General features: G+C 46.1%; 1 protein-coding gene across 1 annotated transcript in view; it reads right to left on the bottom strand.

Annotated features, from left to right (window-relative positions):
• Positions 1-17,144, bottom strand: part of CPXM2 (carboxypeptidase X, M14 family member 2) — a 130,902-nt gene that overhangs the window by 60,552 nt on the left and 53,206 nt on the right. The window lies entirely within an intron of this gene.

Raw genomic sequence — 17,144 nt, 5'->3', positions numbered from 1 at the left:
GGAGACAGAGGCCGCCAAAATAAATGGGAAATTGAGAGACACGGGATCTATGAAACACAGAATACAAGTCAGGAGACAGGTGAAGAGAATTTCAGCAGGAACGCTGGCCAGCCAGAGCTCGGCCGTGGGCCTGCAGACCAGACAAGCTCAAATGCCAGCAGAGGCCACATGACTCCAGAAGGGGGTTCTCCAGGAGGACAAGGAAAGACTCAACTGCTGGTATTATAGGTGTATTCAGGGGAGATTTTCAGGTCTATCAGAAAGCTTTGGAGTGAGTTGGCAATAGGTACCTAGAAAACCAAGGAACCATTAAAAAGAAGTGATTATTACCTCCAGGAAAAGCCAAAAAGCTATAGAGGAAAGTTAGTATAATTATAGTATATCACGTGACCGAGCTATAAATAATAGTTCAACAACGACCTTGATGCAAACATTAAATACTGAGCTAGCTAAAGTTGGTAAAATAACTCCTTTGGGAGGATGGGCAGAGACACAGAGACGGAGACAGAAAATGTGTGTGTGTGTCTGCGTGTGTCTGCGTGTGCATGCATGTTGGAGGGAGGTCAATAAAAGACATTCTCCAGGCAACTGGGTGGCTCAGTTGGTTAAGTATCCAACTCTTGATTTTGGCTCAGGTCGTGATCTCAGGGTCATGAGATTGAGCCCTGCATCAGGCTCTGTATTCAGCCAGGAGACTGCTTGAAATTCATTTCCCCCCTCCTCCCTTCCCCCTGCTCACTCTCTCTCTCCCTCTCTCTCAAATAAGTAAATAAAATCTTTAAAAAATAAATAAAATAAATAAAACAATCATGCAAGAGAACTAAAAGCATCTGTTCAAAAAAACAAGCGTTATGATAAATAAAATAGAAGAGATAGCAGTAGTTGGCTTGGGACACCAGGAATCGGGACCAAGGGTATGGGACAGAGGCTACTTCTTTTTTTTTTAAGGAGGCTCCACACTCAGCATGGAGCCCAACTCGGGGCTTGAACTCATGACCCTGAGATCAAGACCTGAGCTGAGATCAAGATTTGGACGCTTAGCTGATGGAGCCACTGAGGTGCCCCTGGAGGCTACTGTTTTTAATTTTAAGTAGTATTATTTGACTTTTAAAACTACACACATGATTTTTTAATTAAAAAATTAATGCGCATATTTCTTTCTCATGTCTGCTGAGCTCTGGCACTTTCTCAATTTCGCCACCCAGTTGGTCATTTCCATCAACGCGTGCAAGAATGGAGGCCAATTTACATCCCAGTTATAAATTCAAAGCAGGATTAAAAAACAAGGATTCCTTTTTTATTTTTCTTTGAAGAGTTCACATTTTACTATGGGACTCTGGAGAGAAAGTCAGTGGAATTTTATGAGTAAAATTGGAAAGCATTTTGCTTTTTACTTCCTATTGCCCGCCTTGGGTTCTAAATGTATTGCCAATTGACTGGTCTGTTGGCCGTGCTGATGTTATTTTTTTAAATAGACTTTAAAGAAACACGGGAGATCAGAAGGTTATTTAAAAAGAAGAAAAACAGTGGCTTTCTGAAACCTAGCAAAGATGTTAACTTTTAAAAATGCTTAGGAAAAAAACACGGGCTCAACCACTCCCCCCACCTGGGCTAAAGCTAGCACCGCATGGAAAGTCTCCCCCCACCAAGTCTCTCTTTTAACAAGAAAATAGGAACCTTCCTACCAGGCAGGAAAGATGGTATCAAGGGAGCAAATCCACACCAGGAGAGTGAGACGTTCCCAGGCCCGGCTGGAGTGTCCCAGGGGAGCAGGCCGAGCTGCTGCCCACAATTCCTGCAGCGGACGGCGTCCTGGGAACGGGCCGCAGACCTGGCACCCGCTCTGCTGTGGACTAACCCTGGGCGGTCCCCTGTAAGACTGAATTGTTGAATTCTGACTTCCAGGGGCGTCGTAAGGCACGGAGTCAGCACATCCGACTGAAGTAGATCGCCATGTGGTAGCTACTTTCATCACGATTGCTCTGTAATGAGATGTGACAGCTTCGAGCGCTGAAGGACGCCCAGACATGGCGCCGACGGCCATCTTGCCAGCATGGGTGGGAGAGGCCAAGCCGACACGGGAGAACACGGACCCCGGCGAATCGTGTCTTTTCCTGTTTGAAAGTCTCCTTTCTCCCAAATCAGAATTACCAAACATGGTTTGGAAATTTCTGCTGAGATGGTTGGACACCTACCAGAAATTCCAGAAAGACCAGAAGCTTCTGGGTTGAGGGCTATGAAGGGAAAACACTCATTTTTCTGGACCTCAACTGTGCCTCGAGACCACAATTCAGAATGGACTTCATAAGACAGAGTATCCCCTGGCTAGGTTTCACAGAAGCTCTCACACCATGTGTTACACACAGATATTCAGTGTGTGTGCGCGTGTGTGCGTGTGTGTGTGTGTGCACGCACGTGTACTCATCAGAGAAGAGAGAGGAATAATGCCAGTAGAAGGCAGAATTCACTGTGGCTCATACATGATGGTTCCCCCAGCATGTTAATATTTGTACCACTGAGTCACAGCAGCCAAACAGAAGCCGCACTAACTCAGCTGACTGCAGCAGGCCGCCAAGGATTCCAACCTCCAAGGATACCCACACTCCTTCTTCCTCTCTGCTCGGTTTGGCCATGACCTCTAACTTAGAAGTTAGATAAACTTAGAAGTTCGTTGCACAGTTATTTACTATCTTTACGCAAAAGAAACAAGCAAAAGATACTGAGCGAGAGCTTTCAGCTCTGTCCCCACAACACCTGGCCGGAGTCTGCAGCTGCTAGCCTCCACCCTACCTTCTGACGATGATGTCCGATCTACCCCTGTCTCCCAAACATAACACAGCAGCCTCAACCCTTCCCAGCTAACTTCACCCTTCTGTTCAAAGTAGTACCCTTTACGTACTTGACTGTCGGATGTAACATGCTGCTGCTGGTCTTTTTATTAGGACTGTTGTCAGTTTTCATTGTGTTCTGGTTCCATGCCACTTGGGTTTTGTGAGGTCAGCCCAAATAAGCTCCATTATTTCTAGTGCGCCATCTTTGCCACAGAAAGGGCTCTCCTGGGAAGCAGGAGAGCCCCACGGTTTTTCTTACAGCCCTCAGAGGTATCTCGTGCGGACACCTTCTGGGATGCCCACTTTCCACTACTAGCTTCCTTTGGTTCCAGGAACCGGGATCATTGTGTATTATCAGGAACACCCACCAGACAGGAACTATGTGCCAGCCACAGTTCTAGCTCTGATACTTATTTTATTTCATTTAATCAACATTATGAGGTCAGTACTATCATTATTCGCATTTTGCATAAGGAAACAGAAGCAAGAAGTCCAGTCTCTCGCTTGTGGTCACAGAGAGGATGGACAGTTCTCTGTCCCATACACAGAAGGCAGCACCTGGCAGGATCACTGCCTCCTTAGGAAGGTGGTACTACTGGGCATAGAAAGTTCCAGAGGCTTTCACAGTTCACTTAGAGGTGGAATGAGACCTCAGACCCAAGTATCCTGGTGGTTTTTAATCTGCTCCAAATAGCTCAAGAAGAAGGGCAATTAAAAGATATTAAAAGTAATAAATTAGATAGTGGAGGCTTAGGAACATTTACCATGCAGAGGTGACCAGTAAGCCAGGTAACAAGTCAGCTAAAATTGGAAGGAGCAGAGGGAGAGGGGAGGATATGAAGGAGAATTACACACATTTAATCATTTGTTCATAATACGGTGTTCATTGGTAGTGTCTGAAGAGATACTGCATTGGGGCATTATAGAAAATTGTAGTCAGAGAAAGAGCCACGAGAACTACATTACAGTCCTTCCTAATCATCAGAGGAAACACAACTCTATGGATATACACAAGAAACACACAAAGTGAGTCAGAAACGTTGAAACAGAAGTAGGGACACATAGATATCAGCAAATGCAAACACAGAGAAAGCCAAGATTGCAATTGTGAAGTCTGCATGTCGAATTCAGCGGGGAAAAAAGCATTAAGCCAGACCAAAACATGACACCACATAATTCCAAAGGATAGAGCTCACAATAAGGCAGTAAGCAGTCATGAATCTCTATGCACTAAAACATAGCGCCAACATTAACGAAACTAATTACAGGAGACACATCCGCCATGATGGATCAGCACGAAGGAGATTAAACACCATGATTAATAAAGTAAATCTAATGGCTATGCATGGGTTCTGTAGTCTGAAAACAAAAATAGTCCTTCCATTTTAGATCTCAAAAGAAACTTCCCAAATACCAAGAAATTAGAAAGTAGAGACAATATTCTCTGACACAATGAGCCATGTATGAAATTAAAACTCCAAAACCTTCTTGTCCCAGGAAATGTGAACCAGTTTCCTAAACAATCTTTGATCCAATAGAAAATGAAAATTGAAACTAAAGGACATCTAGAAAATAACAGTAATAAGACATCATATGTCAGCACCACCAGGACAGAGATAAGCAGTACTCAGCCGAGGTGTCTTGGTCTTACAAAGTGACATCACTAAATAAGGGGAGAAAAAGAAATGAATGGATGAAGAATCCAACTCAGAAAGTTAGTGGAATAATAAATCTAAACAAAGCAAAAGGAAAGACTTGATCTAAAGAAATTAATGAGTTCAAGAAACAGAAAAATTGCAGAACTAATAAATAATTACAAGGAATGCTCTTCTTAATAAAGGAAGGGAAAAGGGCGTCTGGGTGGCTCAGTCGGTTGAGCATCCAGCTTTTGGTTTCTGCTTAGGTCGTGATCTCAGGGTCATGAGATCAAGCCCTGCATCAGGCTCCACGCTCAGTGGGGAGTCTGCTTGAAGATTCTCACCCTCTGCCCCTACCCCACTCATGTGCCCCCCCCCCAAAATAAATAAATTCTTTAAAAAAAAAAAAAGGAGGGGAAAATGGTAAGATAGACAATGCATTAGATAGTCTAGGGAAGTAAAAGAAGGAAATGCACAAATATTTCAAAATCATGAGAAAATAATCACCGACCAGAAGAAATGAATCCTTACACAATTCTGCCGAATCAAATATATTTCAAAACACAAATTTTCTAGGACAATAGAATTTATCAAAACCCACTAAAGAGACAGAAAATCTTAGCAGCCTGAGCACTGGGGCAGAGGAAGTCTTGCAAGAGCTGCCCCAGCCCCGCTGAAAGCTCATGCCTGGATGTACTCAAAGCACCGAAAAGCAAGGAAATCTTCCCTGCGTCACTTGGAAGATTTGATACCAAAAATCAACAGACGGCTCACAGAAAGGAAACTTTAACGTAATGTCACATATGAATATTGATGCAAAAATCCTAAATAAAATATGAGCAAACAATACCACTCACATTTGCTCAAAAGAGAGGAAATTCTTAGGTGTCAACCTAATAAAACAGGTACTGGATTTGTATACTCAAAACCATGAAACACTGGCAAGGGAGTTCAAAGAATTCTAAATAAATGAGAAAACATTCCCTGTTTGTGGATAAGAAGATTCAGTACGGTGAAGCTGTCAACTCTCCCCCAAGTTAGTAGACAGGTTTAATGCAATTCCTGTTAAATTCTCTTAGGATTTTTTGTAGATATAAACAATATTAATCTAAAATTAATATAGGAAGGCAAAGGAACTAGAAACGCTAAAACAATTTTGAAAAAGAATAAAGTGAGAAAAGCCATCTACCCTGTTGTAAGACATTATATAGCTAGGTACACCAGCTACACTAATAAAGACAAGGGGGTATGGATTCCACGTATCAGTGGAACAGAGCAGAGAACTCAGAAATAAACCCACACAAATATGGCCAACTAACATTTTTTTAAAAAGATTTTATGTTTAAGTAATCTCTATGCCCAATGTGGGGCTCAAACTTACCACTCCGAGATCAAGAATCCCATATTTTGGGGCACCTGGGTGGCACAACGGTTAAGCGTCTGCCTTCGGCTCAGGGCGTGATCCTGGCGTTATGGGATCGAGCCCCACATCAAGCTCCTCCGCTATGAGCCTGCTTCTTCCTCTCCCACTCCCCCTGCTTGTGCTTGTGTTCCCTCTCTCGCTGGCTGTCTCTATCTCTGTCGAATAAATAAATAAAATCTTTAAAAAAAAAAAAAAAAGAATCCCATATTTTACTAACCGAGCCAGACCGGGTGCCCCACGGCCAACTGACTTTAAACAAAGGTGCAAAAGCAATTTTACGGTGGAGAGACAGTCTGTTCAACTTTGGTGAGGAAGCAAATATATATCTATACACAATTATACAGCCTCAGGTTTAAGGAGATACATCATTAAACCCCATTAAACCTCACAGTATATATAAAAATTAACTCAAAATGGATCATACATTTAAATGTAAAACGTAAAACTATAAAACTTTAGAGGATAATATACAAGAAAGTCTTTGGGGTCTAGAGCTTCGTAAAGACCTCTTAGACATGACCCCAAAACACAACCTGTAAAGGAAAAAAAAATCAATAAAATAGACTTGATTGAAATTAAAACCTTTTCTCTAAGAGGTTACCATGTGAAGGCAAATGTGGAAAAGATTAAAAAATAAGCTACAGACTAGGAGAAAATATTTGCAAACCATAAATCTGGGAAAAGACATATCTAGAATTTATCAACCCCATGAGAGACAGGAATTTAGAATATCAAGTTGGAGGCCCTTCAGTTGCATTCTGAGTCCCTGTGGGCTCCTATAACCAAACACCACAGACTGAGTGGCTTATAAATAACAGCAACTCATTTCTCACAGTTCTGGAGGCTGGGAAGTCTGAGAAGGTCAAGGGTGCCGGGCGGTCACAGATTCTCCTTACAACCTCCCATGGCAGAAGGGGTTAGGGAGCTTGGTGGGGCCTCTTTTATAATCCCCATCATGGGGGCTTCACCCTCGTGACCTAATCACTTTCCAAAGGCTCTACCCACAAACACTACCACATCAGGTATTAGGATTTAACATACAAACTCTGAGAGGACACGGACATTCAGGCCACAGCAGTTGGAGAAGATATGGGGGGAAAAAATAATGTTGGGACGTCCTAGTGGCCATTTGATCTATCACACATATGCCAACACACATCCCAAAATACAATGGTTCAAAGTCTTCAATGTAGAAGTCGAAATCATAAAAGTGCTCAAAGAAAATATGGGGGAGATTATTTACATCCTCAGAAGGGACAATGCCTTTCTAAGTATGACATAAACCTTCGGAGACTAATTATATTAGCCACATAAAAATGCAAAGTTTTTGTACAGCAAAAGGCAAAGTGACAAGAAAGGGAATAACTGGGGAAAACATGAGTAGCTCAAATCAGTCAAAGAACTAATTTCGGGTGGACACAGGGTAAGATCCGACGCACCCATTGGGGGTCTACCACAGTGGAGTTTCATGACACTTGGTCTTGCTAGTCAGATTCTTCTCTCCTTCCACCTCACAGGACAGAATCCCCCCAAATCCTCACCAACAACCACCATCTGCTTCAACAAACACCACTGGCTATGGCAAACGAGCAAATCAGTCAACCAGAAGGACCACGAATAAGCCACAACCCCAGCTGTAACTAGCACTGAGTGCTGTCCACTTTTCTCATGCAAGCAGGGAAAGCACCATTAAACCCCTTTTCAGTCAGAGAAGGAAGGGCCCAACAATCTCTCCCAGTGTTTAGGCCAATTATCTGCTGGAACCATGGGGAGGCTGGCAGCTTCCTCTTCCTGTCCATCACCTCCTTGACAGGGCTTTGCAGGCTCAAATTCTGGCTGTGGCCAAGCTACACTGGCAAGACCACTGCTCCCCAGAGGTCTAAAGTTGCCTTTTGTAGCATCTTGAAACAGTATGGGGGGTGGGGGGAGTGTTGCCTTTTGTCTCTAATAGGCATGGTACCCACAACACTCAAGAACACAAATGCATCCTCCTTATTCCCTCCCTCCGTCCCGCCTCCTCTCTCTGCTGGAATCGGTCACATGGTTAAATGGGTCTGCTATATTCCCAGTACAGACAAATGCTGGGCACTGAAAGATCAGCCCATTGATTTATTAGATTTTTCACTTTGGACCAGTTACCGTGGCCTTTCGAAAATGCAGACCATAGGAGGGAATGTTATAAACTTAGAAATACTATCCAGTTTCCATTACCTCCAGTAAAAAATGTCTACCAGGGTAAAAGGGGAAAAATACCACTTTGGGGGCCAAGTCCAATAAATTTGGGTAAAGGATGAGGCAGTTCCCCTAGTTGAGGGGCTCCACAGCAGAGAACTTAAAGTAAAAAGAAGATATTTAAAGCCCTTTAAATCTGGAAGAGTCACTCAAGAGACCAGGACAAAAGGAAGCAAAGAAATGGCTCACAAGAATCCTAAAAAATAGAAGAGAATTGGCCCCAATTCCGTTCAGTTAAAACGTGTGTCGAGCATGGAGCTAACTGGCAGTCCCTGCCTGCAGCTGGAGCTCTCTAGCATGGCATGACCTTGCATCAGAGAGCAAAGCCGTGGGGCAGCCAGGCCTCGTGAGGACTTTTGGAGGCCCAAGAAACTTTTGCCTTTGTGGGTGCTGTGTTTTCTATGGCTGCTGTAAAGTCACTACGGACTTAGTGGTTTAAATAGTATACATGTATTATCTTACCGTTCTGCGGGCCAGAAGTCCTGAGGTCAAGATGTCAGCAGAGCTGTGCATCTCCTGGAAGCTTCTAGAAGCCACCCACATTCCCAGCTCAGGGCCCCTTCCTCCAGCCCCAAAGCCAGCAACAGCTGCCGTCCCGTTAGCTGTCCTTGTGCCCACCCCCTTCCACTTTTAAGGACCCCTGTGTCTACCCTGGGCCCACCCAGACAACCCAGGATCATCTCTCTATTTTAAGGTCAGCTGATTAGCAATCTTAATTCCATGTGCAACCTTGAGGCCCCTGTGACATGAAACCTAGCACGTTCACAGATTCTTGGGACTAGGACATAAACATCTGGGCAGGCCACTATTCTGCTGAGCACAGGCCACTTCCTCCATAAAAAATTCCTTTAAAAACCATTTTTTGACTACATGAGTATAAAGACGAATATATGAACATTATCTATTAAAACATTTTCTTCCATCTAAAAGCTCATCTATTTTATTCAGCTTCTCAAAGAGGTTAAACATTTTCACAGGCCCCTAAAAGTCTCCAGGCCCTGGCACCGGGCCTGCTGTGTCCGAAGGGTAAGTGAGCCCTGGATGCAGCCAGCAAAGCCCTTTGGCCCCAGCCCCTGCAAGCAGAAGCACCCACGAGTCCATTCACAGGGCTTGAGGCCTCAAGGTGTAGGAGAACACCGTGAGCAACAGTGGGAGGAGGGGGGAGCAGAAAGTACAGGTACAGTCGCTCTGAGGCAGAGAGAGAGAATCAAGTTACCTGTGTTCTCCAAACCTCAGTTTCTTCATCCCCACAGTGGGGACAAGACAGGGATGTTCCTGGCAGAGTTACTGACAGCACCTCGTACAGTAAGGCAGAGAGCTCAGCCACCCTGGTATGGGGAAGCAGCGTGGTTTTATTTAAAGAAATTTCCTGCCAGCCAAATTAATGTCAACAACACACAGATGTGTCACAGGAACGTTTTCACAAAATGTCAGGCTCGACTTCTTCACTCCAATGTGACTGATCCAGTTCTAGTCTTTCCTGGGTGCCCTCTGGGGACGAGGAGGCACTGGAGGTTCAAGCTGTGAAGCGCTAGGGGAGGGGGCTCCAAGGAAGAGGGAGGGTGAGGCCACTTTATAAATCACATTGGCCACGGTCCACGGAGTCTCTGCTGTGGCCCCAATGTGCTACTGCTTCCATCTTCCATTATAACAAGCTGAGAGAGGCAGTCGTCACCTCTCCCTACAGACCAGGAAACAGGCTGGGAAGGGCTGGGAGCCCACCTGGACCACCGACCCACTCCGGGCTGGTGGCGGCTGCCCCCAGGTTCAGGACTCGAAGACCACACAGAAGGAGCGAGGGCCATCAGAAAGCAGAGAGGACGTGGTCCGAGGGCCCTAAGAGGGCTGGCTGGGGAGAAGAAAGAGGGGTTGGGGCAGGGGCTGGCACGTGAGCAGGACCTTCTACAAAAGACCAGAAGAAATACCAAGAAATCAGCAGCCACCGGGCACTCACTGCGTGCCAAGGACTATCTTAACTGCCTGCTGTGTATTAACTCATTCAGTCCCCTCAGCCACCTCACGGGGCAGGTACTATTGTCATCATTTTATAGATAAAGAAACTGAGGCACAGAAAGGCTCAGAAACATAGGCAGGGCCATGCCAACTAGGAAGTCTGGAATCCCCGTCTCACCCTGGAATCTGTGCTCCTGGCCGCCCTCCCACACCACCTGAGGACCTGGTCATCGGAAAAGGAAGGACAGCGAAGACATGCGAGAGCTGCATCCCCAGAGGGTGTGAAAAGTTCCTTCTCAGTGGTCTGCACATGCAAGAGCCCCCATACTTGGGGTGCATTCTGGGCAGCCTCTGGATAGGAGAGAGTCGGGACCTGGTCTGAACAGTTTTGAATGATGCAGCAGGAGCGGCGGTCACTGAGGCTTTCCCTCTGGAGGGCACTATGTAGCACTGGGGGTTTAGTGGCAAATAAGAGTTAGGTCCTACCTGCTGCCTGGGAGTGATATTAGGACAAGTACCAACAATAAATAGGTCATCAAATAAAGCCAAGTGAGGACACAGAGCGATTAAGAGTGGGTTTCAAAAGAATGGTCAGAAAAAAGCCTCTGAATGCAAGAGGGTGGAGCTTTAGCCAGAATGGCAAGTGCAAAGGCCCTGAGGCAGGAGTGTGCTTGCTTTATCTATGGAACAAAGAGGAGGCTCCTGCTAGGGGTGCAGGGAGCAAAGGGAATGAGTCAGACAGATAGCGGGGCAATCCACGAAGTCTATGTGGGTCCAGGGGTGGAAGCATGAAGTGAGCCAAGCAGGGGAGGGGTCCCACTGCAGGCAGGGCTCCCTCCACCAGGAAACAGATGAGAGAAAAGATGGGGTGTACCCAGCAACCTTCTGGAGGGTTTCCTGGGGAGTCACAGCTAGGGAACGAAGACCCTTGAATAAAGCAAGGTAGAAGTTCCATCCCCGGGAAGGAGCTCTGGAGTTGTTTCCATTTCAAGGATTTTACCTTCTGAGAGCCTCCCTCTCAGTCGCTGGCACCCAGGAAACCACGAACGAGCCATGCGGGCATTAGTGAGAGTTTTACTAAATTTCAAACTCTCCCTGCATTGGGGAAACACACCGTGAAGAAATGGTTGCATGCCTGGCCTTCTGCTTGAACTTGCAGAGGTTTGCATGAAACCCCCTGCATTTCGTGCCAAAGTCAGCAATTCAAAACTGTCAGTTTTCAAAGAAGTTAGAAAGGAGTTTGGAAGCTTCTGTCTTCCCAGCCCCCCACAGGTGGCAAACATCTCGTGTCGCAGTAAGTGAGGAGACACAGCACCAGGCGTTCCGAACACACACACACACACACACACACACACACACACACACACTCAACAGGAGGTGAGTGGTGATGTGCCAGCCAGCCTCCCTTCCAGCTCTGCTCCAGGCACTGCTGGGCGTCCCTCCGAGCTCCCGGCCCCAGCCCCGGCACCCCTGCCCTCTGCGCCCTGGTGGGCAGCCGCTGCGCCTTCTGGGAGGCGGGGGTGGGGGGGATGAGAAAGCCATGAAGGCAGAAAACACCAGATGAGCTGAAGAGAAAGGGAGGCCTGGGTGAACACTTCCCATTGGGGAGCCAGAGGTCCAGTCACTGGGTGGAACCCCGGGCCAGGCAGGTGCCGGGAAGGTCCCCTCTCCAGCCCCATCTCTGGATGAACACCGTCCAGTGGCGTCTCTGTTCGCCTCTGTCTCTTCTCCCCTGTGTTTCCCTCCTTCCCAGACTCCACCGTCTCTTCAGGCGCCCCCTCCTCACCTCTCCTGAGCTGGGGTCCCGCGTGTCCTGCAGACGCTCCCAACAGGGACAGCACGGAGCGCCAACCCTGCAGCCTCAAGAGTTCCAGACGTCCGCTCCTCTCTGACCCTCCGCTCACACGCCCCCCAGCCCCCAGCCCATCACCTCTACTGACCCTGTAGAGTCTTCAGATGACCCCTGTCCTCCCAGCCAAGGCTGTGTCACTTTTAAAGCCTCGTCATCCCCAATGGCTCCTTGAACTTGCCCTTCACTTCCAGGAAATCAGGCCTCTGCCTTTGCTTCAGCCCTGGAGCAGAACCTCACATCCTTCCTTCGAAAGGTGCTCTGTGCCCTACCAGCTCCCAAAATGCCCTTGTCCCTGAACCTCCTCCAGGGAAACAGCCACCAACTCTACCGCCCCCTAGTGGAGAAAGTGCCCCCAGTGCCAAGTGGGACCATTACAATTCGATGAGCTCCGGACACCAGCGGAGCACTCCCTGTCCTCTTGCTAGAAGCTTCCAACCTCTAAACCAGCCACACCCACTGTCTGCAGAGGACCCCGCCTCCTGCTCCAGTAAGAATGTAAGACCAACCCTCTGCTGCGAGGGCTGTGAATCCACCTCAGGGTTTCTCCCCGACCTTCAGTATCTCAAGGGACAAGGAGACCCTCTTCCTTTCCAGGGTGAGCTCCCCCACCAGCGTCAGTCCCACTCCTCCCAGCCACCCCCGAGCCCCTCGGCGATGCGCCCCATCGGCCACCAGCCCCTGCTGTAAATACAGATGTCTCCAGTGCAGAAGGGGGAGTCAAGCCTCTCCCTGGGGCACCTCATCTCCTTTCTTTCACCATCAGAACTGGGCACCGGGAGGCGCACCCTCAGAACCTTTCCTACAGCCTTCCACGGACAAATATAAAGCCAGCTCTGCCATCCCCCTGTCCTCGGTCACAAGCCTGGCTCACCGCCGGGGCCCGGCTTTTCTGGCTCTACTGAGCCTGACTGCTTTTTAAAAATTCAGCCAACCAGCCGAAACCTCCCAGTCCTCACCTTACAAACCCATCAGTCAAACTGCTACCTCACTTTAAGGACACATTTATAGACTCTCAAGAGAATGAGAATCGTTTTGTTTATTAAACAATTAAAATTTAAAACATTTGGTTATTTTTAATCGCCTGTATCTTGCCCACGTCGTTATAGCATCTACTCACCTCCAGCAGAATAATTAACTTTTCAATCATCACATTGGTTGTAACTGTAACACCCATATGTCTAATATACTTTCCGAAATTAGGGAAATTAAAGATTGGCTTTTATTAGTATACTAACATTTCACTAAATCGAAGTGCAGTGGAGAAGGATAATTTCTACTGGTGAAAAATATAAATTATTCAATATCATGAAAATAATTCTATTTTGTTACTTTCAAATAGAAAAACTATTAAAACTAGAATTATATAGTTTTTCATCAACTGGATTATGAACTAGTCACAGACCTGGGCTAAACCTTGTGACCTGCCATATGGTCCTTCATGCCTACATCCCAAATCTGTTAACAGCTCTATCCCCATTCCTCATCGGCGGGTACTTTGCAGGTGCTAGTGGGTCTGTGAACATGCTGGATTCTTCCACCAGACTGAAAGCTCCCTGCAGGCAGGCCACTCCTGGCTCCCCCACGTATCCCTAGTGCTTAGTACAGAGTGCTCAATGACAGATGAATGAATCCATAAACACACGAAGAGAATGTCAGAAACAACAAAGATTATGGCTGTTCACTTACAAATACTAACTATGAAAGTCCTATAGATGAAAGGCATTAAATATATATGTACTGTAACCCCAAAATGCTCCCCTATTCTAACAACCAGACAGAAGCCTTTATAAACAGCAATATCCATCTAGCCCCGACCTCAAAGGGCCAGCAACCCCTTGCCCTTCCGTTCCTAAAACATTCCCAGCCAAAATGCAACCCCCTGGGATGAGGGTAGGCTCTGCATGTTTAACTAGAAAAATCAAGCTCTAATTCCTACTCGGCCTTTGCTTGTCTTGGTTTGAATTCCACATTTTTCCTTTACCCAGCAAGATTCAGGAAGCACCATGGGCCTTTGGAGGAGCTGGCAGGGTTGTAAGCGGCACAGAGGGCCCACGGGCTGTTCAGTATGCTTGTTACTGGAGCTACTTGGATGAAGGCTTCCTCCAGGGCTGCTTCACGATGGGCGGAAGGGAGGGCCAGGCAGGCAAAGCTCCCCTCCACCCCCCAGATTGGCACAGGGCAGCCTCGCCTCCTGTATCCTCCAAAGGTTTCTGTGGCTAAAAATAAAGCTTCCAAGCCACTGTTTTAAATAAATCCAAAGAGATGCAGAGGGATGAAACTAACATTTACTGAGCACTTACTATGTGCAGGGTAATTTTAAAACATTGTAACAATTCATTTGACCTCCACCAGATCTTCACCTGATAAGAGAATAGCTATCTTATTTCAGGCAGCAAACTGAGGTTCCAAGAAGGGAAATCTCATAACCCACAAGAGTCAAGAGCCGTGACATGACTCCAAAGGCACTCTGTTGTCCGTGCTGTCGTCCATCGCTAGAAATTGTCACTCCTCAATCTTCCACGGCCCCTCTCCTGTCCCGACTCCCATTGCAAGCTTGTTCTCAGTCACCGACACTCGCAGATTAATGAACTCATTACCATTCCCTGTGAACGAACCTTTGTCAATTTGTTACTTCCTAACAATATTCGTTCATTAAAAAATCATTACTTGAGCATCTAATAGATGCCTGGTACAGGGCGAGGCCACCAGGCATTGCCTCTATCATGAAGGTACTCCCAGACCAGCAGGGAGAAATACAGAAGCCTGTTAACAGGAATATTAAACACGGCACCGTAGATGCCTGTCCTGGGAACAGTGTGGGGCCAAGGTCACGGGGAGAGGGAATGAGGGACACCTGCTGCCTTCATTACTGATAGTATTTGATGGTTGCTATGGCTGACATGTTTTCTGGTCATACTGGGACAGATCCCAATGCTTCCAGCATTATTCATGCCTCTGGGGGAAAAAAGGTTCAGATACCAAAATGTATCCTTGTCCTATTTCTTCTTCAGCTCTTAGTGGAGACAGTCCTATTCCAGGAGGTAAGACAAACTGAAACTCATCAAATTTCTTCCCAACGTCCTTGAAGAACAATGGGACTTGAAATACATTTAGACCAAAAAACCAAAACAAAGCAAAACCCACCTGACTCTTAAAAGCAATTCTATCCCTTGTCTTCCCTTTAAGATGTTCCTGTCCTGGGCTAAGTCAAAGAAAGGTACTGTCCTATCACAATTTCTTGTTTACCCAAAATGTTTTTGTGCTCTAGATGAAATGGAATGTGAGTGTTATTCCTACCCTCCTCTTTCTTTTTTTTTTTTTTTTAAGATTTTATTTTATTTATTTAACACAGAGAGAGACAGCAAGCGAGAGAGGGAACACAAGCAGGGGGAGTGGGAGAGGAAGAAGCAGGCTCATAGTGGAGGAGCCTGATGTGGGGCTCGATCCCATAACGCTGGGATCACGCCCTCAGCCGAAGGCAGACGCTTAACCGCTGTGCCACCCAGGCGCCCCTCCTCTGTCTTTCTACTACAATAACTCGACTACTGGCTCTCTAATGACAGTGGTTAGATGGGTTAATATCCAAGCATTAAGGTAAAATCCCTTCATTCATCCCTATGGATAATCTCAGACCAATCTTTCTGTCCAAGTTTCCATTCCCCTTGAGCAATTCAACATTTTCTTCCCCCAAATTCTTGCCTTTCAGAAACTAAACAGTGAAAACAATTGTCGTGGTAATAAAGCTGATTAGAGCACAAAGTACACCACAGAGCGAAAATCATCATTACGAGCACAGATATAGGCGCTGATGAAAAGCAAAGTGAAAAAAAATGCTCTACACAAAACATCACAAATACATAACCAAATGTTGTCAAAATGCACATTACCCCAGCTCCGGAAATGTATTTGAAGGACATAATTCAAGGGAGGAAAAAAGTATGAAAATGCTTTCTTGGGGCGCCTGGGTGGCACAGCGGTTAAAGCGTCTGCCTTCGGCTCAGGGCGTGATCCCGGCGTTCCGGGTTTGAGCCCCACGTCAGGCTCCTCCTCTATGAGCCTGCTTCTTCCTCTCCCACTCCCCCTGCTTGTGTTCCCTCTCTCACTGGCTGTCTCTATCTCTGTCAAATAAATAAATAAAAAATCTTTAAAAAAAAAAAAAAGAAAATGCTTTCTTGCAAAATGATATGTGATACCAGAAAACTGAGAAGGTGGCCGGCCCACGGCTGAGTAAATTACAGGCTATTAAAAAATGATCATTATGAAGTCTCAGTAACAGCATGAAAAATGCTTTGATACAGTCTTAAGTTAAAATAACATGATTGCATATGTAATAAGATTACAAATATGTCCAAAAAAAACTATGTTTGTCTAAGGACAGTGGAACCATGGGTAATGTTTTTAAATGTTGCTGGATGTTACAATATCGTCTTTACAATAAAAAAGCTCAGAGGAAAACAGATGATGAGTCACTGCCTGACAATTGTCACTATGTAAGAAAGTCCCCTTTATAGTGACAATGACAGGCAGTTAAATGTGGGCACAGATGTCAGGTTCCCTTCCTTTATCCTGGTTTATTTATTAATGTTGACCTTTCCAGGAATTAAAAATTAATCGAATCAACAAATTACAGACAGATTTTACACGACTGCCAAGAGGTAATGAGCAAATGCTGAAATGAAATTCGAGAGTGTGGCACAGACAGAAAGGTGAGGCAGGCAGGGCAGGAGGGGTCTTCGCTAACTGGGCCAGTTTCCTATGTCAGTGTGGAAGGCATCTGTGCGTGCCCTTGGCTTCTCAGTTGTAATCAGATGTTAGAGGAATTGAAAATTCTCACTTAAATTCAGAAAGCACCCAAGGTCCTGTGGTCCCTTCTAGGCCTTGCCTAGCGCCCAGTCTCTGCATGCCTTTTCAGCCATTTTTAAGTGTACTATTCAGTGGCATTCAGTGCATTCACATCTTTGTGCAACCATTGCCTCCATCCAGCTCCAGAACTTTCCATCACCCCAAACTCTGCACCCATTAAACAATAACTCCCCATTCCCCCTCCTCCAGGCCCTGGAGGCCACCAAGGAATCTCACATTGGGATCACACAACGTTTATCCTTTTGTGAGTGGTGTATCCCACTTAGCGTAATGTCCTCAAGGCTCATCCATGGTGTAGCAGGTGTCAAAATGTCCGCCCCTTTTAAGGCTGAATAATATTCCATTGTATGTGT

Source organism: Ursus arctos, unplaced genomic scaffold, assembly GCF_023065955.2.
Source record: "Ursus arctos isolate Adak ecotype North America unplaced genomic scaffold, UrsArc2.0 scaffold_7, whole genome shotgun sequence".
Classification (NCBI taxonomy): Eukaryota; Metazoa; Chordata; class Mammalia; order Carnivora; family Ursidae; genus Ursus; species Ursus arctos.
The sequence above is the reverse complement of the archived record's forward strand: the minus strand, read 5'-3'. Positions and strand labels throughout refer to the sequence as shown.